Below are 23620 nucleotides of genomic sequence, written 5' to 3'. Positions count from 1 at the left end.
GGGAGCCTCCCAGTTTATGGTATTTTTGTTATAGTGGCCAGAACAGACAAAGACAGTATAGTAAGGTTGTGTGAGGGCATGGGACATATTTCACATCAGTGGTGAAATCAATCTCTCTGCTGCTCTTTTCCTTCACAAAATCTGATCTGAGAGGAAGAGGCCAGATTGGAAGGTCTGTTCCTTAGCAGAGCATGTCTGCGAGAGAAGAGACACATGAGGCAACATCCAGAGCAGAGCTGGAGATTAGGAAGCTAAGAAGAAGCTGTTCTTTTAAAGAAAAAAAAAAAGTGAAGGGACTTCCCTGTTGGTCTAGTGGTTAAGACTCTGCGCTTCCAATGCAGGGGACATGGGTTATATTCCTGGTCAGGAAACTAAGATCCCACATGCCACACAGCACAGCCGAAAAAAAAAAAAAAAAATAGAGAAGAATATTGGGGGTGGGATGGGAGGAAAAAGAGGGGAAGAGAAGGATGTTCAGGGGACTTGGATGGAAGACACCGGGTACACATTTATCAGTTGTTTGTATTGAAAACTGCTTCCACATCCCAAGACCCTTGTAAAGTCTACCACACACTCAGATCTGTGTCTGGATACATGTCTGTGTGTCCATCATGCGTGTAGCTGTATGTGTGTCTAGACTACCTGAGTCTATGTGTATCTCTATGACTGTGCTTAGGCGTGTCTCTTTCTATGTGCCTCGGATTGTGCTTGTGTGTGCTTTTGTGTGTGTGTGAATGCTGGAAATCAAAGCAAGGGGCTGAGTGCCTGCAGAGTGAAGACAAAGGATTTGCCACAAGACCCAGAGGGAGAACGAAAAGTCTGCTGTGACAGGAGGCAGTTGAGGCCCAGGTGACAGTGTCAGGCCCTGAGAATCCGATGACATCTTTGTGAGGACACTGGAATTGCTCTGGGATTTGGAATGTGGGTGGGGGTGGCAAGTCAGGTCAGTACTGTCTAGAGAGTTCAGACGGCAGGACAACCTACCTCCAAATCGACACCTGGCGTGTCAGGTGTTATTTCCACTTTGCAGCTGAGAAAACCAAGTCTCACCACAATTACTTTCATGGCACCAAAGAACCTCCGGAGGCCTCTGGGTGGTTCACCCAGGGCTGGAAACCCTGGAATCACTGAGGGAGGAGAGCACTCCACTGTCAGTCCTTCTGCAGAAGAAGTCTCTAGCTGGTAGTCCTTTAACACCTGGGCAACACCTACTAATATTTTTGTAAAGAACATTTTTTCCTTTACTAATCAATCAATGGGTACCCAGAACATCACAGCCTCATCAGGCACACTGACCGAGAACACACTCTCAAAGCTCTACATAACTAACTTCTCCAGAAACGTGATGTCACAACATTAGAACACCACCCTAATCCTAGCACCATTTTTGAGTTAATTTGTCTGTCTTATCAACATAAATATGATGGCAGGGGAAGTGTCAATTTCCCGTTTGGTAGACATCTTAATCTTTGTTACCTATTTTGGAAGTGAAATAGGAAGTGTCCAACTTATTAGAAATTAACATTGAAGCCCTTTTGAGGTTTTAAAAAATTTGAGAATGTTGTGATGTTGGAGGTACATCCAGGAGAGATGCTTCGTTTGTCTCCTTGCTTTTAAGTTTTTAAAAAATATTTATTTATTTGGCTGTGCCAGGTCGCAGTTGTGGCACGTGGGATCTTCAGTTGCTCGTGGCATGCACACTCTTAGTTGGGGCATCTGGGATCTAGCTCCTGACCAGGGAGTGGATCCAGGTCCCCTGCATTGGGAATGTAGAGTCTTAGCCACTGGACCATCAGAGAAGTCCCTGCTTTTAGTTTTTATTTTGCAAAAATCCAAACCTATAGCACAGTTGCAAGAACAGTAAAATAGACTCTCCTAGACTCTTCATCTACATTTATCACCATTTACATTTGTGTCATTTATGCTTTCTCTCTCTGTGTATGTGTGTGTTGGTCGCTCAGTCATGTCCAACTCTTTGTGACCGCGTGGACTGTGGCCCACCAGGCTCTTCCGTCCATGGAATTCTCCAGGCAAGTATACTGGAGTGGGTAGCCATTCCCTTCTCCAGGGGAACTTCCTGACCCAGGGATTGAACTTGGATCTCCTGCATGGCAGGCAGATCTTTACCATCTGAGCCACCAGGGAAGCCCATATGTATGTGTATATATGCACACACATACATATACACATATATATATACACACACAAATATGCACATACACACACCTTTTAAAAAAACATTTGAGAATAAATTGCCAATGTTATGACCTTTTGTGTGTGTGTGTGATCTTTTATTCATAAATATTTCATATATCTCCTAAGAATAAGAACATTCCCTTACCTAACAAGTATCTAAAATACAGTCCATAGTCAAAGTTAGTGAATTGTCCTAGTAAAGTTATTTCTATAATTTCTGATGTTTGGGTCCTGGATCCATCCCAGAATTATATACCTTTATCTGTTATTTCTCTTAACTCCCATTTAATCTGAGACAGTTCCTTGATCTTTCATGACTTGGACCAAACTCTGCCCCTACTTATTTTTTATTACATCTCTGTGTGTGGGACCTTAGCTTCCCAACCAGGGATCTAACCCACATACCCTGCAGTGAAGCACAGAGTCCTAGCCACTAGACCGACAGGGAATTCCCCAAACTCCCGTTTCAACAAAAGAGAAAACGCAGAGCCTTGACTAGCAACAATGTCCACCTACGATGTAATCAATATTTGTTTTCTGAGTATTTTTCTTTCTGGCTATCTTCTATATACGGCCAGTGACACTGGTTTCTTACTTGTATAGTAATACATGGTTTCTCTAAATGTTTTTTTTTTTTTTTTTTATTAAAGTCAACTAATGTAAAAGGAAAGATTAAAGAAATAATAGAATAGGTATGTAGATCGAGTCCGAGCTTCCTCAACCTCAGCACTGTTGGCATTTGGGGCTGGAAAACTCTATATTGTGGAATGGTGAGCAGCACCCCCGGTCTCTACCCACTGGCCGCCAGAAACAAATCCCACCCTCCCTCTGGCTGTGACAACCACACATACCTCCAGACATTGCCAAAGGCCCCCTGGAAGGCAAACTCACTGGCGAAGAGCCATTCCTCCAGCCCAGATCACAAGAGCAGAGTGTGAGAGGCAGAAGTTTGGGAACCCTGGAGTATAGTGGTTGCCTCTATCCCATTCAGCTCAGATGATGTTTACCAAGTGCTGGCCTTGACCTACGTGCTGGGGGCACAGAGATGACACAGTCCAGCTCTCCAGCAGCTGCTGTGAAGTCAGAAGTGGGCAGAAGAGGTCCAAGAGGCAGAAAAAGTAAACCCAAGAAGAGGGAGCTGGGGAAAACTATACCATCACTAGAATTAAGTCTCCTTAGGCCTCGTGACTCTCACAACAGTTCTTCTGCCCCAGTAATTGAAGACAATCAGATCATTTCAGCCCCCTGATTAAAGGTTCCAGTAACTTCCCATCACATATAGAGTAAGATCCAAACTCCTTAAAGGACCTAAGAGACTCTGTGTGATCTAACTCCTGGCTTCCTATTCGCCCTTCATTTGCCTTGCTTCCCAGGATTCTCCTGCTCCAGCCTCTCCAGACTTTTCTCTCTCCCAAGATCGCACCATGCTCATTTCCAAATAAGACTCTTTGCTTTGCGCTGTCCTCAGATCTTTGCAGTGTTGGCCCCTAGTTATCAGCTTTCTGTTCATATGTCCCTTGCTCTGACCAGGAGCCCTCCCTCTCACTGTCCTGTTTGATTTCTTTTGTGCCACGTCCTGCATCATACATTGGTGGTTGGCTGACCTGACTTGCACTGGCAGCATCCTTCTCCTTAGTGACCATCCAGGTGGAGCTGGCCATCTCACCCAGATCTGGGCAATGAGAGATGCAGGTACTGCCCCTCTCCCATCTTCCTGCTGAATCACGGGGGTGATGACTGGAGCTGTTCAGCCATTCTGTGACCATGAAGGAAAGACCAGGCAAATATTGAATTCTTGAGCCAAATAACCAGTACCAACAATCTCTTACTATCTTTTCCAGGGAGAAAAATAAATCCCTAGGGTTTACACCACTGTATTGGGTTATCTGGTGCAAGTGTTAGTCACTTGCTCGTGTACAACCCTTTGTGACTCCATGGACTGTAGCCCACCAGACTCCTCTGTCCATGGAATTCTCCAGGCAAGAATACTGGAGTGGGTAACACACTCCCTTCTCTAGGGGATAGTCCTGACCCAGGGATAGAACCTGATCTCCCGCATTGCAGGCAGATTCTTTACTGTCTGAGCCACCAGGGAACCCACTGGGTTATCTGGTACCTGCAGTCAAAAGCATCATAGCTGAAACAATTGTCTGAAACGATTGTGTCGACTTTGCTGTTTTCTTTTTGACTCTAAGTACCAAGAGACAGAAGTTCATGTCTCCTCCCATTCACTACTACATCTTCAGCCCCTAGGCACAGTGCCTGACTTGTGATATATTTTAAAAACTATTAAGCTACTTGTTCCTTCACATATAAAATAGGGACAGTCATAATACCTTGAAAGACTGTAAGGATTAACTGGGTCCAAACGCATATAATGTTCAGAGCAGGGCCTGGCACGTAATCATCGCTCAAAGGATTCCAATTATTTGTTGACTTAATGAACTAATTAATGTACTGAAGAAAGGATTCCTTCTCGATATGCTTTTGCAGCACTGTCCTTTGGCTTCCTCCTCTTCAAATGAAAGCTGTGTTTAGTTGGTGCTGACAAGTCAGGTTATTGATTAAGAAACATGACCGTGGCGGTTGGAAGAAATTCACACCATTTACTGTGAGCAACTGGATTAGCACCTTTAGGGGGTGGTGTGGGAGAGAGACATTGGCACACAAAACGGTAGAGTGCATAAAGCCTGGCATATTCCAAAGTTCAGGCCAGGAAATGCTGGAAATGAAATCTAAGATGAGAGTTTGCTGTTGTACACCGTGGGAAGAACAGAGCTGGGCTTTGCCACCAGTGCTCAAGCAAAGCCACTCAGAGGTCAGTTGGAGGTTCTGCGCACAGAGATTCAACATAACCAAAGGGGTTCGTTCATTCATTCACTCGCACAACAAAATGCTTCTTAAGCACCTACTCTGTGCCCTGTAGTGAGGGATCTGGCAAGGAAACAATGAGACCTGCCTTGCCTGCAGTGATGACAACAGGGTGTTTCCAAAAGACCCCACAATGTTTCTTCCCTAATTACCTTGTAACCATGTAGTGGCCAGTCCAAATTTCGGGTCCCCTGAATGCAGTGCATGACCAGTATAACCACTACCTAGCACTTTTCAGTGCTAAGCACTATGCTGAGACCACTTTACTAAGCACAGCAAAACTCATTTGCTAGAAACCTACTGAACACCCACTTTCTTCTTCCCTAGTAATTAAAAAACCCCTCATTTTTATTCAGAGTAACAACAAAGAGCACATATCCTCAAATAAAATTGGCACCCAACTTTTGCTATTAGCACCCAAACACACATCCTAATGAATACGAGGCATTCTTTTGTTTACTTCTCACAAGTCAGTGAAGTAGGAGTTAATATTATCCCTTTTATACAGTGGAGCAAACTGAGGTTCAGAGAGTTTAAGTGATTTCCCGAAGGTTATACAGTTTTCAGCTCATGGGGTAGAATGTCAACCTGGTCAGTTTGATTCTAGAACCTATGCACTCTGTACTTTTAAAATCTATTTCCATGTGTACAGATAGCATCGCTCAGTCGTGTCCGACTCTGCGACCCCATAGACTGTAGCCTACCAGGCTCCTCCGTCCATGGGATTTTCCAGGCAAGAGTACTGGAGTGGGTTGCCATTTCCTTCTCTAGAGGATCTTCCCAACCCAGGGATGGAACCCAGGTCTCCTGCACTGTAGACAGACGCTTTACCATCTGAGCCACCAGGGAAGCCTAGCATGTATATACATCTCCCATTTAACCCTCCCAAGACCCTTGGTAGGTAGAGTAACAGGTGAAAGTCGCTTAGTCGTGTCTGACTCTTTGCAACCCCATGGACTATACTGTCCATGGAATTCTCCAGGCCAGAATACTGGAGTAGGTAGCCTTTCCCTTCTCCAGGGGATCTTCCCAATTCAGGGATCAAACCCAGGTCTCCTGCATTGCAGGCAGATTCTTTACCAGCTGAGCCACAAGGGAAGCCCAGAGTAACAGGTAAGATTTTCAATTATCTACTGACTTACATCTCCTATCAGTCAACTGGCTTCCTTCCTTGAGCCACTCGCCTGTCTACTCCTAAGGGTCACCCTCTTCCAATCCAGTGGAGTGCAGACTGTAGAAGAGGGACAGAGGCCAGAAGCCATCAGCTGTGCTGGAATGTCCATTTAGGCAGGACCCATATGAGAGGATTGTTAGATAGGGTGCAGAAAAAGCCCAGAGCAGAAGAATTTTGCTTCATTTCTCATATATAGAGAGAAGAAGCAACATTTCCCATATGACTTTGAGAAGAGATGACATTAAAACAAAATCACTACACCCTATTGGTTAGGTAGAGGGAAGGTTTGAATTTTGCATCCAGAAAGTTCCACGTGTCCTGTGGGGGGATTCAGAAAATAGCTGACAGTTCTCTTGGGTGAGATTGATAGGAGTTGCCATGGGAGAGATGAAGTGGCTCCAAGACTGAGAGTTACCAGGTGACCAGAGAAGACCAGGGGCACACAGGTGTGGCAACCAGACCCCAGATGGAAATTCAGCACCAGAAAGGGCTGGGGTAGGGCTGGACACACACCTTGAGTGCACTGAGCTGACCGCCAAATGTCCCAATCCTGGCCTGCTGGGAGAGTGACCAGCAAAATGGGAATAAAAGATGCTACCTCGCAGGATTATGAGCATAAATGGAGGGTCAGAGCCAGGAAGGAGCATAACAAAGGTCACACACGAAACATGGGCCCTCAAAACTCAGCCGCCTTTCCCCCTTCTGTCTTGTCATGGATGCTGCCATGAAGGATGCCTGGAGCCACTGGGACTTCGATGGCATCTCAGTGACAGGAAAGGAACAGACAGACTTCATTTGAATGAACTTGGACCTGACTTCCTGCTGGTGTCACCAATCAGTATGGATTGAGAATTAGTAGATTGATTAACACAATAAATGAATGAGTGAATGAATAGCGAAAGTCTTTGCTGGAAACTATGGGAATCCCGGACCACCTGACTTGCCTCTTAAGAAACCTGTATGCAGGTCAGCAAGCAACAGTTAGAACTGGACATGGAACAACAGACTGGTTCCAAATAGGAAAAGGAGTACGTCAAGGCTGTATATTGTCACCCTGCTTATTTAACTTCTATGCAGAGTACATCATGAGAAACACTGGGCTGGAGGAAGCACAAGCTGGAATCAAGATTGATGGGAGAAATATCAATAACCTCAGATATGCAGATGACACTACCATTATGGCAGAAAATGAAGAAGAACTAAAGAGCGTCTTGATGAAAGTGAAAGAGGAGAGTGAAAAAGTTGGCTTAAAGCTCAACATTCAGAAAACGAAGATCATGGCATCCGGTCCCATCACTTCATGGCAAATAGATGGGGAAACAGTGGAAACAGTGGCTGATTTTATTTTTCTGGGCTCCAAAATCACTGCAGATGGTGATTGCAGCCATGAAATTAAAAGACGCTTATTCCTTGGAAGGAAAGTTATGAACAACCTAGATAGCATATTCAAAAGCAGAGACATTACTTTGTCAACAAAGGTCCATCTAGTCAAGGCTATGGTTTTTCCAGTGGTCATGTATGGATGTGAGAGTTGGATTGTGAAGAAAGCGGAGTGCCAAAGAATTGATGCTTTTGAACTGTGGTGTTGGAGAAGACTCTTGAGAGTCCCTTGGACTGCAAGGACATCCAATCAGTCCATCCTAAAAGAGATCAGTCCTGGGTGTTCATTGGAGGGACTGATGTTGAAGCTGAAACTCCAATACTTTGGCCACCTCATGCAAAGAGCTGACTCATTTGAAAAGACCCTGATGCTGGGAAAGATTGAGGGCAGGAGGAGAAGGGGACAACAGAGGATGAGATGTTTGGATGGCATCACTGACTGAATGGACATGAGTTTGGGTGGACTCTGGGAGTTGGTGATGGACAAGGAGGCCTGGCGTGCTGCAGTTTATGGGGTCGCAAAGAGTTGGACACGACTGAGTGACTGAACTGAGCTGATGGGAGTCATGGAAACCTTTAAGATGTTATCTTTAGGGATTTCCCTGATGGTCCAGTGATTAAGCATCACCTGCCAATGCAGGAGATATGAGTTCAAAACCTAGTTCAATCCCTAGTCGGGGAGCAAAGATTCCACATGCTGCAGGGCAACTAAGCCCCTGCGGTGCAACTACTGAAGTCTGCTTACTCTAGAGCCCATGCTCCACAGCTAGAGAAAGCCCCCGCACCATAATGAAGAAACAGTACAGCCAAAAAAAGAAAAGATAGTGTCTTTAGAGACAGTCATATGCATTGAAAACATATTATAGGAAAGAAGAAACAGTTAAGTGTAGGTTTCTTTTTCCAGCACAGAGCTGTGGGGGCTTAAAGAAAGGAGGTCAGCCATTGCTGGAGCGGATAGGAAAGGCCTTCCATGGACATTCCACTAACTGATGTCATATGAGGCTCTGGCATGCTTTTGGCAGGATCACCTAAATAGCAGAGGGAGTCACTTTTTGGGCTCAGTTCAGATGTTACCTACTCCAGGAAGACCTCCCTGATACCCCCAGCTTGTTAGGCACCTCCTCTGTGCTCCTGTCTATCACTGCACTATTATACTAAGCTGTGGTTTTCTCAGTTGAAGGTGAATTCTTAGAGACAAGGTTCTGTTTCCCTTCATCTCTCCGTGTCCTTAAAACCTAGAGTCTGGCCCCAGGCGGGTACTCAGGAAATAACAAGAGCCATTTAGTGAGTGCTTTCCAAGTACAAAGCACTAACGTGCTTTAGAGGCCAATGTCCTTGACTCGCAATAACCCCAGGAGCCAGGGTGGCCTTCTCTTGCCCTTGACAGGTAAGAAAGTGGAGGCTCAGAGGAGCTAAGAAGCTTTCTGTCTCTTCCTCATTCTGCACCCTTCTTTGCCAGAGTGCCTGGCCTAAATACTTGAGGTCTGGGGAACAGAATGGAAGCTCAGAGTGACGGGGCAGTCTGGCTGGGTGGGTGGCTGGCTGGGTGGGTAGGAAGATGGAACAATGAATGGAAGATGGAACAATGAAGAAGGAGCACATGTTAGCAATTGGCATCTGTGCTGGCCAGACACCAGGCGTCCTCCCAGACCACCCGGGAGAGCTGCCTGGCGGCCTCCACGAGGAGTGTGAGCCACGTGCCCCACAGGCGCCATCTGCTCACTGATTTGGAACAAATGGGTGCAAGGGAGTGTGTGCTGTTAGATACGTGGTGCTTCTGGCAGAAAGAATTCGGGGGAGAAAACAACTTCGAAATCACAAACATATGGAAGTGTGTGGAGGTGAGCTGATGTGGAAGCCAGTGATGCAGAAATATCAGCACCAAGAGCCAAGAGGGGAGAGAAGTCCAGCACCCGGTTACACGGCCAATTTTTAAAATAAAGTAAAAACAAAATAAAAATAAAGTAAGGTAAATTAAAATAAAGTAATATAAAATAAAGGTAAATTAAAATACAAACAAGGTAAGGTAAGATAAAAGTAAGGCATCCTAGGTGGTACAGTGGTAAAGAATCTGCCTGCCATTGCAGGAGATGCAAGAGACTGGGGTTAGATCTCTGGGTTTGGAAGATCCCCTGGAGCAGGAAATGGAAACCCACTCCAGTATTCTTGCCTGGGCAATTCTATGGATCAGGAGCCTTGCAGGCTACAGTCCATGGAGTCGCAAAGAGTCAGACTCGACTGAGCACGCGCGCACACACAAATACAAAATAAACTAAAATTAAATTAAAATAAATTAAAAGTAAGGTAAAGAAAAATAAATGAAGGTAAAATAAAATAAAACAAAACAGAGCCACAGTTTTGCTTTTCGAGGGAGCCTCAGACAGACTCCAGAAGTCCCCAGGGGACCTGTGCCTTTGTGGCCTTTCCTGGCCACGCTCCGGGCTACCCGTAAATCTGACCTTCTTCACGGCCAGGAGGCCTCAAGAGCCTGGAGACTCACCGGAGCAAACAACTTCACAAAAACAATCTGTCCCATAAACAAAGTCGGTGGAAAGCGGCCAGCCTCACACAATGGAGCTAATCTTCTGGGCACACATTTCCCGTCCAGGGTATTAGCTGAGACACCGCTTCCTCCTAGGTGGAGGTAACGCCACTCGGCCTGGGGATCCAAGAACAATACTGCTCTGTAGATTCCCCCCTTGTCAGAGGCAGAACAGGCAGGAATTCAGAAACAAGGAGCTGCTCGTCCCCCTTCCTTTCTTTTCTTAAAGAAGCACGGCAGGTTTAAAGGCAGGTCACAGACTGAGAAGAGCATGGAACTATGGACCCACCACGCTGGGCTCCGGCTCAGCTTCACTACCGACTAGCCCTGGGCTTTAGGGCAAGTGACTTAATCTCCCAGAACTATATTTTCTCCACTGCTTAAGTGGGATTATGTAAAATGTCCAGCTTCTCTCAACTCAGGAAGGTATAAAATTAAAATGTCGAATGGTCACCATCAAAAAAAACAGAAAATAACATGTGTTGGTGAAGATGTAGAGAATTTGAAACACTTGGGCACTGTTGAGGGGAATGTAACATGGAGAACAGAATGGACGTTCCATAAAATATTAATATTAAAAATAAAATTATTGTGAGATCCAGCAGTCCCACTTCTGGGTATATATCCAAAAGAATTAAAATAAGAGATATGTATATGTCTATGTTCACAGCAGCATTATTCACAATAGCCTGTAGGTGGAAGCAATCCACATATCCATCTGCGGATGAAAGGACAAACAAAACTTAGTATATCCACACAACGGAATATTATTCAGCCTCAAAAAATAAGGAAAACCTGTCATATGCTACAACAAGGATGAAACCTGAGGACCTCTGCTAGGGAAATAAACCAGTTATAAAAAGACAAATACTGTGTACTTCCACCTAAATGAGTTATCTAAAGCAGCCAAACTCAAAACAACAGAGTAGAATGGCAGGTACCAGGGGCTGGGAGGAGGGAGAAAAGGAAGCTATTGGCCAACTGAGTAGAGTTTCAGTTTTGCAAGGTGAAATTCAAGTTCTAGACAGCTGTTGCACAGTTATGTGAAGAGAACTAACATGGCCAAACTGTACACAAAATAATTAAGGTGGTGAATTTTATGTTATGTGTTTCTTGTGTGTGTGTGTTACTTGCTCAGTCGTGTCTGACTCTTTGTGACCCCTGGGCTATAGCCCGCCAGGCTCCTCTGTCCATGGGATTCTCCAGGCAAGAGTACTGGAGTGGGTAGCCATTTTCTTCTCCAGGGGATCTTCCTGACCCAGGGGGATTGAACCTGGGTCTCCTGCATTGCAAACAGATTCTTTACCACTGAGTCACCAGGGAAGCCTTATGTGTTTCTTATCATAACTAAAACATTGAGATACCATTTCTCTATCCATTAGATTGGCAAAAATTAAAAAAAAAAAAGTCTGGGGGACTTCCCTGGTGGTCCAGTGGTGAAGAATCTGCCTTCCAATACAGGGACATGAGTTTGATCCCTAATAGGGGAACTAAGATCCCACACGCTTCAGAGTGACTAAACCCATGGAGCTCGCGTGTTCTAGAGCCTGTTTGCCACAGCAAAGACTCAGTGCAGCCCAAATTTTTTAAAAAATGAAAATGTCTGGCAACATCAAGAGTTAGTAATATCGTGAGGCAGTGGAAATACTTTTGTGAGGGAGTGTCATTCAGTAAAATCAGTTTAACTGTTGTAAAGGGCAATTGGCCACATTTAGCAAAATATGAAACACACATATGCTACACTTCACCAATTTCTCTTCTCATTATCTATCCTAAGACATGTATAAAGATGTTTTAGCCATTGTTACAAAAGCAAAAAATTGGAAGCAATCTAAATGGCTGTTAATAGGGGAGTGGATAAATGAAAACGCACCTGGTAATTTAAGGGAATGAACAAGATCTATTTAGGGCAATACAGATTGACCTCAAGCAATTATCGATGGGGGAAAAAAAGCAGATTATATATTTACGTATATTAATAATATGTGTGTGTTAGTTGCTCAGTCATGTCTGATTCTGTGTGACCTCATGGACTGTAGCTTGCCAGGCTCCTCTGTCCATGGAATTCTCCAGGGAAGAATTCTCCAAGGTTGCCATTCTCTTCTCCAGGGGATCTTTCTGATCCAGGGATCAAACTCGGGTTGCCTGCAGGTGGACTGTTCACTGTTTGAGCCACCAGGGAAGCCTCCGCATTAATAGCACATCACTTATAATTTAAATGAACACAAAACATCAATATCTATTTTCTCTGTATACAGATATAGATAAGGTAACCAGGACTGTGTCAGTCTCCGAGCTAGCCCTCAGTGATCCCTGGCTGCTGGGACTCATGCCCTTGTGTGGTTCCTTCCCACAAGAAATAGGGCGGGCTTGTGCCCCGTTCATCCCACAGTCTCCTAATAGGACACTGTGGAAATGACAGTGGATGGCTTCTGCGGCTAGGACACCAGACACTGTGGCTTTTTCCTTGCTCTCTTGTTTTCTCTATTGCTCATTCTGGAGGAAGCCAGCCGCCATGCGGTGAGGATGCTCAAGCGGCCACATGACAAGCAACGGAGGGCTCCCTGCAATAGCCAGTGACAAGTTGATTCACCTTCAAGATGTATATCCACCAGTGACAGTCACGCCTTTAGGCAATGGCTTATGAGAAACCTTGAACTTGAACTTCTCAGCTAGCTTGTTTCTTAATTCCTGACTTATAGAAACTATAATGTAATAAATGTGAGTTGTTTTAACCCACTAAGTTTGAGGGTAGCTTGTTACACAGTGACAGGTAGCTAATACAGATATGGTCTCACGCCTATGGCTTTGTGCCTGAGGCCTGCTTTCTGTTTGTTCTGGCAAGTGTCAGAAAGGCATTAGAGGCACAGTAGTACTGAGCCAGATACTTTCTTCCTTAAGTAATCAGAACAATTGATTGTTCTTTAAGGCTTATTTCTGCATTTGATATAAAGTTAATTCAACCAGCAGCAGGAGTTCATAGTTTGGGAAACACTGATCTGGTCTGTGATGGGCTTAATTGGGCCCCCTACCCAAATTCATATGTTAAAATCCTAACCCCCAATATCTCAGCATGTACTATGTGTGGAGATGGGGTCTTTAAAGAGGTAATCGAGTTAAAATGAGGTTCTTAGGGTGGGCTCTAATCCAGTATGACTGGTGTCCTTACAAAAAGGTTAGGACACAGACACACAGAGAGGGACAACCATGGGAAGACACAGGGAGAAGATGGCCATCTACAAGCCAAGGAGAGAACTCTCACCAGGACCTGACCATGATGGCACCCTGATCTTGGACTTCCAGACTCCAGAATAGTGAGAAAATAAATTTCTGGGGGCTTCCCTGGTGGCTCAGTGATAAAGAATCTATCTGGCAATGCAGGAGACATCAGTTTGATCCCTGGTCTGGGAGGATCCCACATGCCACAGAGCAACTAAGCTGGGGCACAACTATTGAGCTGGCACTCTAGAACCCAGGAGCTGCAACGACTGAAGCCCACGAGCCCTAGAGCCGGTAGCCCGCTACAAGAGAAGCCACCACGAGAAGCCCACAACCCACCACTAGCAGTACCCCGGCCCTCCACAACCAGAAAAAAGCTTGAGCAGCAATGAAGACCAAGCATAGCCAAAGATAAATAGAATTATTTAAAATTTTTTTTCTGTTGTTTAAGCTTTCTATTGATGGTACTTTGTTTAGTAGCCCTAGCACACTGAAACACAGTCTAACATATTTGCTTTACAAATAATGACCCTCGATCTAAAGAGTGGAAGTGACTTGACCAACGTCACAGAGAGAATACAAAGCAGAACAGCAATGAGAGCCCATATCTCCTAACTGGAGTCCATGGGTTCTTCCAAAAAGTGAGAATTCTCAGAAAATGCTTGTTGGCATCATTTGAGCTCCATGTTCATGATGAACCCACTGCTCTCAGTCTCTGTCACCTCTGCCTCATGGGCTGCAATTTCCAATAACCAGTTCTAGTTCGACTTTCTCATTCCAGGTTCACCTCCCATCAGAAGAGCAGCCAGTTGGAGAATTGTACTGTTTTCCAGGAAGTGATGATGACAAGCTTTAGAGCACCCAACGTGAAGATGGTGGCCAGAAGGTTATGAACTTTCAGAATTCAGAAAAGTATATTAAGAGGTAATAAAAAAAAAGGTCTCACCTCTATGGAAAGAGAAACTCTCAATAGAAGACACCCCTCCCCCACATAAAAATCTCCTTCCTGCACACACATTTCCAATTACCTCTGGACAACACCATCTGGGGGCTCCCCAACAGCTAAAACTTGACAAGCTCAACATGAAATCAGCTTCCCTTGAAATATCTGTCTACCACAGCCCTGACTTTCATTTCATGTCATTACCATAACAATAACAGTCATCTGCCACCTCCTGAGCGCCAGCAACATGTCAGGTAATTTACACGAATCATCCATCACTCAGACTCAATCACGGGAAGTGGGGATCATCACTGCCCTTCTGCAGACGAGGTCACCCAGGCTTCCAACGATGACGTGGTCGCTCATCTCCTGAGGGGCAGAGCTGGGACAGAGCCATGCCCGTCTGACTCCAAGGCAAAAGCGGTGGCCCACCAGCCACATCTGGCCTGCAGATGTGTTTTGTTTGGTCTCAGCAGTGGGCTTTTGTTGCTTTTTTGTTTTTAATCTTAATTAGTTGCTAGCATGAAAACGTCAGGACATTTCACATAAAAAGCCAGATTTCTGGAATCTCCAGAAAAAAGTAAGAGAGAGAAAGAGAAAGATGATTTGTTAGCGTAAGCTTGAGGCAATCATTAACTTCTCTGGACTCAGTAGGCGCAGTAAAAAGGAGGCAGCTGCTACTCAGCACTAGAGAGTGTTTGGAGGTGGGGTAGGGGCTGGCCCGGCGTGTCAGGATACTAGGAATGGCCAATGTCTTCTGTCCACTCCTGAGGGACCAGGAACATGCTCAGTGGAGCTGGGATTCTGTCCCTGCCCAGACTCTGAAACAGTTAGCCTGTGAAACCCCAGGCTATGAGATGTAGGTAATCCAGGGACCAGTTACCTAGGAATTGGTCTCTGTCCCCTGCTAGACTGTGAGGATAGCATTCAGGACTCATCCTTTCTCTGTCTCCCCAGGAGTGGTCCCATACATATTTATTATATCACACTGAATAAGAGTTGGTGACCAAGGTAAAGTTAGTTTATAGCCTGCTTGCTTCTCTGTTCACTACTAGAAGTGGCAAAGAATTAGGGTAAAATAAAATAATACACACATAAACCCTCTGATCTACAAATTCCTCTCTGATGCATTTACCTAAAAAACACATTCACCTGCATGCAGAAATCACACATGTCCGAAGACACTCATAGCAGTATAAGAGCAGAAGAATGGATGCTGGTCAAATATCTTTGGGCATGACTATCAACCAGATGCTTATGTGGGGGATGGTGATGCGGTGAGTGGAGCACAGACGCTGAGTCAAGATTCCAAGTGTGTGTGGCCTCAGGAAGGTCACCACAGAGCCTCAGTTTCCTCATCAGGAAAGTGGGTCGGGATAGTACCTACATCATGGAGTCACTGAGCATTAGTATATGATGAATATTTAGGAAAGTGTCTGGCGCACATATTAGTAACATGATTTAAGTGTATTGGGGCATCTCAGGTGGCACTAGCAGTAAAGAATCTGCCTGCCAATGCAGGAGACATAAGAGACGCAGGTTCAATCCCTAGGTTGTGAAGATCCCCAGGAGGAGGAAATGGCAACGTGCTCCAGTATTCTTGCCAGGATAATTCCATGGACAGAGGAACCTGGAGGGTTACAGTCGATGGGGCTGTAAAGAGTCAGACATGAATGAGTGACTGAGCATACTAGAATAGAATAATAACAAAGCGTGTTAGGAGATGTGATAGAAGTTATACCAGCATTACTGTTGCTCCATAGTCATCAAAAGGCAAAACGCAGACCCTCATTTTGCACTAAGTCTATATAAACTGCCTATTTAACAAATACCTACATTTTCAAGAAAGAAGGACAGGAAGGATGCTGTGGAGCAGATCAGTTGGAATAAAAGTAGATTTGGGGGTCAGAAGATTCATTCCAGGGATCTGCCACCTCTCTCCCTTCCCCTCACCGAAACAGGCTGATTATGGGTTGAATTGTGTCCCCCTAAAGAGGCTGAGGTCCTAATCCCCAGTTCCTGTGAATATGACCTTATTTGGGAATAGTCTGCTGATCTTCCCTGGTGGCTCAGATGGTAAAGAGTCTGCCAGCAATGCAGGAGACCTGAGTTCAATCCCTGGGTTGGGAAGATCCCCTGGAGAAGGAAATAGCTACGCACTCCAGTATTCTTGCTTGGGAAATCCCATGGTCAGAGGAGCCTGGCGGGTTACAGTCCACAGGGTTGGAAACAGTCAGATAAGGCTTAGTGATTAAACAGCAACAAACACAGGTAAGGTGCAGTGGGACGTGATGACAGTGGGCCCCAATTCCCTGAGACAGGTGTCCTTGTGAAAAGGGGGTTTAGACACAGAGACCGAAACACACAGAGGGAAGACCACAGGAGGACACAGGAAGTGCATGTCTATAAACCAAGGGCCACGTGTGGCTACCAGAGCAGAAAGAGGCCTGGGACACGTTTCCTTCCCAGCCTTGGAAGAAACCAACCCTACCAACACCTTGACCTTGGACCTGTAGCCTCCAGAAGGTAAGACAGCACATTTCTGTTGTTTAAGTCACGGTTGGTGGTACTGGGCCACAGTAGCACTCAGCGACTAAGATAAGGCCTGAATGGCAAGGCCCTGGTCTGGGCCATCTCTGCCCTTGTGGTTCCTGGCGAGAAGAGGGGAAGGGCAGGACCAGCTGTTAGTGCCCAAACACCCACACATCAGGGAAGAGGAATACGGGGCATCTTCCCCTTCATCCCCTTGTCTGTCCCCTGAGTCCCGGCAGATTTCCCTTTTAACCACTTTGTGCTCCATCATGATTTTTGATGCCTATTTTAAGAACACGAGGGCTTGAGGGGCCACCCGGTCCAGAGCTTTCCAACTGTCAGTCATTCTCCAACAACAACTTTCCTGACAAGCCCACTTAGCATTGGCCCCTTACTGCACATTTCTACCTGCTTCAAAAACAAATTTAAATACTTCCTTTACACTCGTCTTAAATATAATAGTCATTTAATCGTGGATCTGATGTGCTAGTTACTTTTCTAATGCACATTAAAGTATGTAACTACTGAAATGATAAATGTTGTTTCATGTACCAAAGATTGCGAAGCATCAACCTTATCTAACCCTAGCCTTTATCCCTTTAATTTTTTTCCTAGGTGACCCAAAGAGAGGCCCAGGACCCCAGGTGCCTTGCTCTGTCCTGCAGGCACCCTGATGCCCCGCACCAAACATTTCACCTCATCAGAGGCTTGTCTTTGCATCCTGTCCTCACAAGCCAGCCCCCTGTTCCTTGGATGTTTCTTTTTAAGTTTACTTTATTGACGTATAGTTGATTTACAATGCTGTGTTTAGTCTCAGGTATACGGCAGAGTGATTCATATACATCCAAAGGGAAGTGTTAGTCGCTCAGTCATGTCTGACTTTTTGATCCCATGGACTGTAGCCCACCAGGCTCCTCTGTCCATAGAATTATATATATATATGTATGTATGTATATACCTACTTTTTCATAATCTTTTCCATTATGGTTTATTACAGGATATTGAGTATAGTTCCCTGTGCTCTACAGTAGGACACTGCTGTTTATCCTTTCTATGTATAATAGTTTGCATCTGCTAACCCCAAACTTCCCATCCATCATCACTCCCCTTGGCAACTACAAATCTGTTCTCTGTGAGTCTGTTTCTGTTTTGTGGAAGTTCATTTGTGTCGTCTTTTAGATCCCACGTAGAAGTAATATCCTATGGTATTTGTCTTTGTCTAACTTACGTCACTTAGTACGATCATCTCTAGATCCATCCGTGTTGTTGCAGATGGAATTATTTCATTCCTTTTTATGATCGAGTAGTATTCCAGTCCATGGGGTCCCAAAGAGTCGGACACGACTGAGCGTCTTCCCTTTCACTTTTCACTTTCATGCTTTGGAGAAGGAAATGGCAACGCACTCCAGTGTTCTTGCCTGGAGAATCCCAGGGATGGGAGAGCCTGGTGGGCTGCCGTCTCTGGGGTCGCACAGAGTCGGACACGACTGAAGTGACTTAGCAGCAGCAGCAGCAGTATTCCATTGTGTGTGTGTATATGTGTGTGTGTGTGCATGTATGTGTGTATATACACACATATACACACATACATGCCACATCTCTTTATCCATTCATCTCTTGATGGACACTTAGGTTGCTCCCATGTTTTGGCTAATGTAAATAGGGCTCCTATGAACATATGCATGTATCTTTTTTGAATTACAGTTTTGTCAGGATATATGGCCAGAGTGGGATTGCAGGCTCATATGGCCCCTGGATGTTTCTTAATGTACAGGTTTCTCAACTGGGGGCTACTAGCATTTGGAGCAGGGCAATTCTTTGTGTCTTTCCTGTGGGACACATCCCATCTCCAGGCCCCTTCCATTTCATGCCAGCCATGGTTCTATCGTCATGACAACCAGACCCCCCCACCCACCCACATATCCAAGGCCCTCAGTTGAGAACCACTCTAGGGGAGTCTCGCAGTCAAAACTATCCAGTTCCTGGTCCCTCCCTCACGATCCCCAGCCTCAGAGCCTCACCATTACTGAGAAGCCAATGTGCACTGCCCAGCGTGACATAACCTTAGACAATCAGCTCTAACCCCTGTGGCAGGGGAGCTACTGAGTGCGTGGGTGCTTCCATTTCATTTCCCCTTCTGTAGAGTGACACTGAGCCTGCCTGTCGGGAGGATGGAGTGAGTTAATACACGCAGAGCCTCTAAACAGTGTCTGACATTGAGCCTCTAAACAGGAAGCATCAGAGGTCAGCTTAATACCCACGCGCTTTCATTGTCTGCCAGGTTTCAGCTGTGTACCTAGCGCGTTTTACATCATCCTCGAAGCAGATCTCTGAAGTTCATATTATGATCCCATTTCACAGGCGATAAAATGAAGGCATAGAGTGATGTACTCGGCAGCTTTCCCTTCCCAGGAAACAAGCGGTGGAATTGGGAACTGCACCCTGTTTTATCGACTAGCAATGGGTGAGAGAAGGGGAGAGCACCAGCGGGAGCTAGGAAACCAGGTTTCGGGAGCTATTTGGCTCCTGTCTGTGCAGGAGGGACCTTCCCAATTCTCTGTGGACCTCAGTTTCCTCATCAGAAAATAAGAGCTCTAGACTGGACGCTTTCAGAGGCTCTTGCTGTCTCCTATGACCCAGGGAAACCCAGGCAGTGGGGCTAGGGTGAAGTCAGTGGGCTGTGAAGGCAGCAGAAACCTGCCTTCCAGACACCAAGTTCCCTCCTCCCTGTGCCTGCAGAGAGCTGATCACAGGCGGGCTTCCCCTGCTCACCCTCCCCTCCCCAGGCTCAGGCATCTGAGGACACTGAGGGTGTTATCTGGCCCAGAACGCTGGGGCCCAGTTTCCGGGGAGTGACGCGGGTGAGGCTGCAGGTAACCCAGATAGCCACTTTCTGTGTGGTCCCCAGAGAAGGCTGCCCATGGGACAGCCTGCAGGGACAGCGGCCTCAGCTCCCCTGATATGGTTGGCCATTGATTCCTCATGACAGCCCCCGGGGTGGAAGAGGAGGCGGTGCCTACAGCTCCAAACACCTGCAAATTCTGTAATGTCATCCCCTACCCGTGAGTGTATGCAAAACCATGCAGACAATGGGGACGATGGAGAATTATCATCCCTGTCAGTAACTGGGAACCCCCAGGTGCAGGGCACGGCGCCAAGTGCTGTACACGCCGTAATTTTTCTTTTTAAAAATTTAATGCTCGCACAGACCTCTGAGTTGAGGGCCTCAGTTCCTACTTTCAAATAGGGAAACTAACTCTAAGACCTTAAATAAGGTGCCTGAGGGACTTCCCTGTTGGTCTGGTGGCTAAGACTCTGTGCTCCCAATGCTGGGGGCATGGGTTTGATCCCTGGTCAGGGAACTAGATCTCACATGTGGCAACTAAGAGTTCACATGCCACAGCTAAAGATCCTGAATGTGGCAACTAAGACCCAGTGCAGCCAAATAAAGAAATAAATAAAATAAATATTAAAAAATATAAGGTGCCTGAGGGTTGATAAAGAGCAGAGGCAGGAAAGGAATCTTGAAAGCTTGACACACCACCAGTACACAGCATCCTGACACCCTCTCCAAAGGCCTGACCTGTAAAGGCTCCCATGTCCCTTTAAGATTGTTGTAACTTATCTGCATCTGGATACAGAGAGAAGTCAGTGCAGTGGATCAGTGGGAAGAATAAACCTCCCCAGAAGGCCAGGCCCACTCTCTCCACTGGCACCTGCTGCATATTCCAAACAGGAAGGTGAAAGACATCATCTTTCCTGGAAACGAAGAACCCCTGCCCAGCTCTCAGTCCTTGACTGGAATAATCTCAATGTCCACATAAGAGTCTGGCAAGTGAAGGAGATGCTATTCCCAATTTACAGATGGAAACATTGAGGCTTAATGAGATAGTGACCTGTTTTGAGAGCATCCAACTAGGAAGTTGCAATGGGGATGGAAACCCAGGCCTAAGAGGCTTCAAGCAGGGCAGTACAATTTGAAGAGCTGCAGGCAGGCAGTTCAAAGCAGCCTAAAGCCCAAGCTTGTGCCGGGAAAAGAGGCTCTATCTCCGCAGGGCCATCCGCCCAACCAAATGGCCAGAAAGGAGCCCTGGGAAGACAGCGTCCCCCTGCCAGGCCTGGGCCTGCTCTCTGCCCACCTGCTCATTGCTCTTCCAGGAATCCTCGACTCTGTCACTCAGTGTCACAGACATCCATCTCTGGCTCTAGGAAACCCAAGCCTCCCTGTGCCTGCCCAGCCAGGATCCCAGGACACAGGGTCTGGGGGAGGGGAAGCAAGGAGCTCCTTTTTCTACCCTCAGAGTCAAACGAGGACACATATCACACTAAGCTTCTGCATTTATTCCCCAGTCACTTGTTAAGTCTTGCAACTTGCTATGCATTGCGGTCAAAAGTGAAAGTGAAGTTGCTCAGTTGTGACTGACTCTTTGCTACCCTATGGACTGTAGCCCGCCAGGCTTCACCATCCATGGGATTTTCCTGGCAAGAACACTGGAGTGGGTTGCCATTTCCTTCTCCAGGGGCTCTTCCTGACCCAGGGATCAAACTCGGGTCTCCCACATCGCAGGAAGACTCTTACCATCTGAGCCACCGGGAATCCCCCAAGCACTGTGGTTAAGAGGTGGGGGAAAGAATAGTACACCAGACAGGGCTGCTTCATAAAGGTGCTCCTTCCCTTTCGATGGCTGTATACTGCTCTCTCACTGTCCCCAGACTTTTACGAGTAAGGCCATCTAAAGTTTAAAAAATTTTAATTTGGAAATAATTTTAGACTGATAGGAAGTTGCAAAATGAACAGTATTCTCATATACTTCCACCCAGATTTCTCCAGTGATGGCACCTTACATCATCAGGTATATTTTCAAAACCTGGAAATTGACAGTGGTCCAATAGTAAATTAAACTACAGAAACTTATTAAACCACAATAGTAAATTAAGCTCAGAACTTGCTCAGATTTCAGCAGCTTTTCAAAGCAATCCTTTTCACTTTTTAGTATCAATTTCACCCCATATTCATGTAACCATATTCATATTCATGTAACCATATTCATATTCATGTAACCACCAACACGATCAAAATAAAGAATCGTTTGATCGCTGCAAAGAAACTCCCTTATTCTGTCCTTTTGTAATTAGACTCTCCCTGAGCCTAACCTCTGGCAACCACTGATCTGTTCTCCATCTCTATAATGTTGTCATTTCAAGATATTATTGTTGCTGTTCAGTCGTTAAGTCATGTCCAACTTCAACCCCAGGGACTGCAGCACGCCAGGCTTCTCTGTCCTCCACTATCTCTCAGTTTGCTCAAACTCATGTCCATTAAGAAGGCTGAGTGCAAAGAATCGATACTTTTGAATTGTGGTGCTGGAGGAGACTCTTGAGAGTCCCTTGGATAGCAAGGAGATTGAACAAGTCAGTCCTAAAGGAAATCAATCCTGAATATTCATTGGAAGGACTGATGCAGAAGCTGAAGCTCCAGTACTTGGGCCACCTGATGTGAAGAGCTGACTCACTGGAAAACCCCGATGCGGGGAAAGATTGAGGGCAGGAGGAGAAGAGGGCAACAGAGGATGAGATGGTTGGATAATGTCACTGATTCAACGGACATGAGTTTGAACAAACTCCAGGAGATAGTGACGGACGGGGAAGCCTGGCGTGCTGCAGTACATGGGGTCGCAAAGAATCGGACACAACTTAGTGACTGAACAACAACAATATAAAATATAGCATATAACCTTTGGAGATTGATCTATTTCCCTCTGCTCCCTGCCCACCTCAAGTGTATCATACATTTGAGATCCATTCACATTGTTGGATACCTCAGTGATGAATTCCTGGGGACCTTCCTGGTGGTCCAGTGGTTCAGAATCTGCCTTGCAGTGCAGGGGATATGGGTTCAGTCCCTGGTCAGGGAACTAAGATTCCACATGCCTCAGAGTAACTAGCTCACGTGCCATAATGAAAGATCCTGTAGGATACCAGGAAGATCCTGCATCCTGCAACTAAGACCTGACGCAGCCGAGGATATAAACTAATTAAAAATAATTAATTCCTTTTCATGGTTGACTAGTAGTTGGTTGATTCATTTGCCTGTTGAAGGATATTGGGTTGTTTCTGTTTGGGGCGATTACAAATAAAGCTGCTACGAACAAAGGAAGCGCTCTACATTTTCATCAGCACTTGGTACGTTGGTATTTGAGCCTTTCTGATACGTGTGCAGTCATATTTCACTGTAGCTTTATTTGCATTTCCCTAATGGCCATATCTTTTTATGTGATTACTTGCCATCTGTATTTTCTCTTTAGAGCTTCCCTGGTGGCTCAGATATAAAGAATCTGCCTGGAATTCAGAAGACCCAGTTTTGAACCCCAGGTCAGGAAGATCCTTTGGAGAAGGGCATGGTAACCCACTCCACTATTCTTGTCTGGAGAATTCCATGGACTGAGGAATCTGGTGGGCTACAATCCATGGGGTTGAAACGTGTCAGACATGACTAAGCAACTAACACTTTACACTTTTCTTTTATTTTTCCCTTAGTGAACAGTCTCTTCGCATCTTTTGCCCATTTTCTAATTGGATTAAGGTTTTTGTTTTTTTTTTTGCTGTTGAGTCTTCAAAGTTTTGTTTTGTTTTTTTTTTTGTCTATTCTGGATCTAAGTACTTTATATACTCTGGATCCAAAATTTTGCAAATATTTTCTCGCAGTCTGTGGCTGTCTTTTCATTCTCATAACTGGTTCTTTCATAAAACTAAAGTTTTAAAT

The 23620-nt window shown here is 45.6% G+C and overlaps 1 protein-coding gene across 2 annotated transcripts in view; it reads right to left on the bottom strand.

Annotated features, from left to right (window-relative positions):
- The window catches only part of MRTFB (myocardin related transcription factor B), a 291519-nt gene that overhangs the window by 226748 nt on the left and 41151 nt on the right, over positions 1 to 23620 (bottom strand). The gene's annotated exons all lie outside the window — the stretch shown is intronic.

Source organism: Bos indicus, chromosome 25 (genome assembly GCF_029378745.1).
Source record: "Bos indicus isolate NIAB-ARS_2022 breed Sahiwal x Tharparkar chromosome 25, NIAB-ARS_B.indTharparkar_mat_pri_1.0, whole genome shotgun sequence".
Classification (NCBI taxonomy): domain Eukaryota; kingdom Metazoa; phylum Chordata; class Mammalia; order Artiodactyla; family Bovidae; genus Bos; species Bos indicus.
Note: the sequence above shows the minus strand (reverse complement) of the source record. Positions and strands in the feature narration are given on the sequence as shown.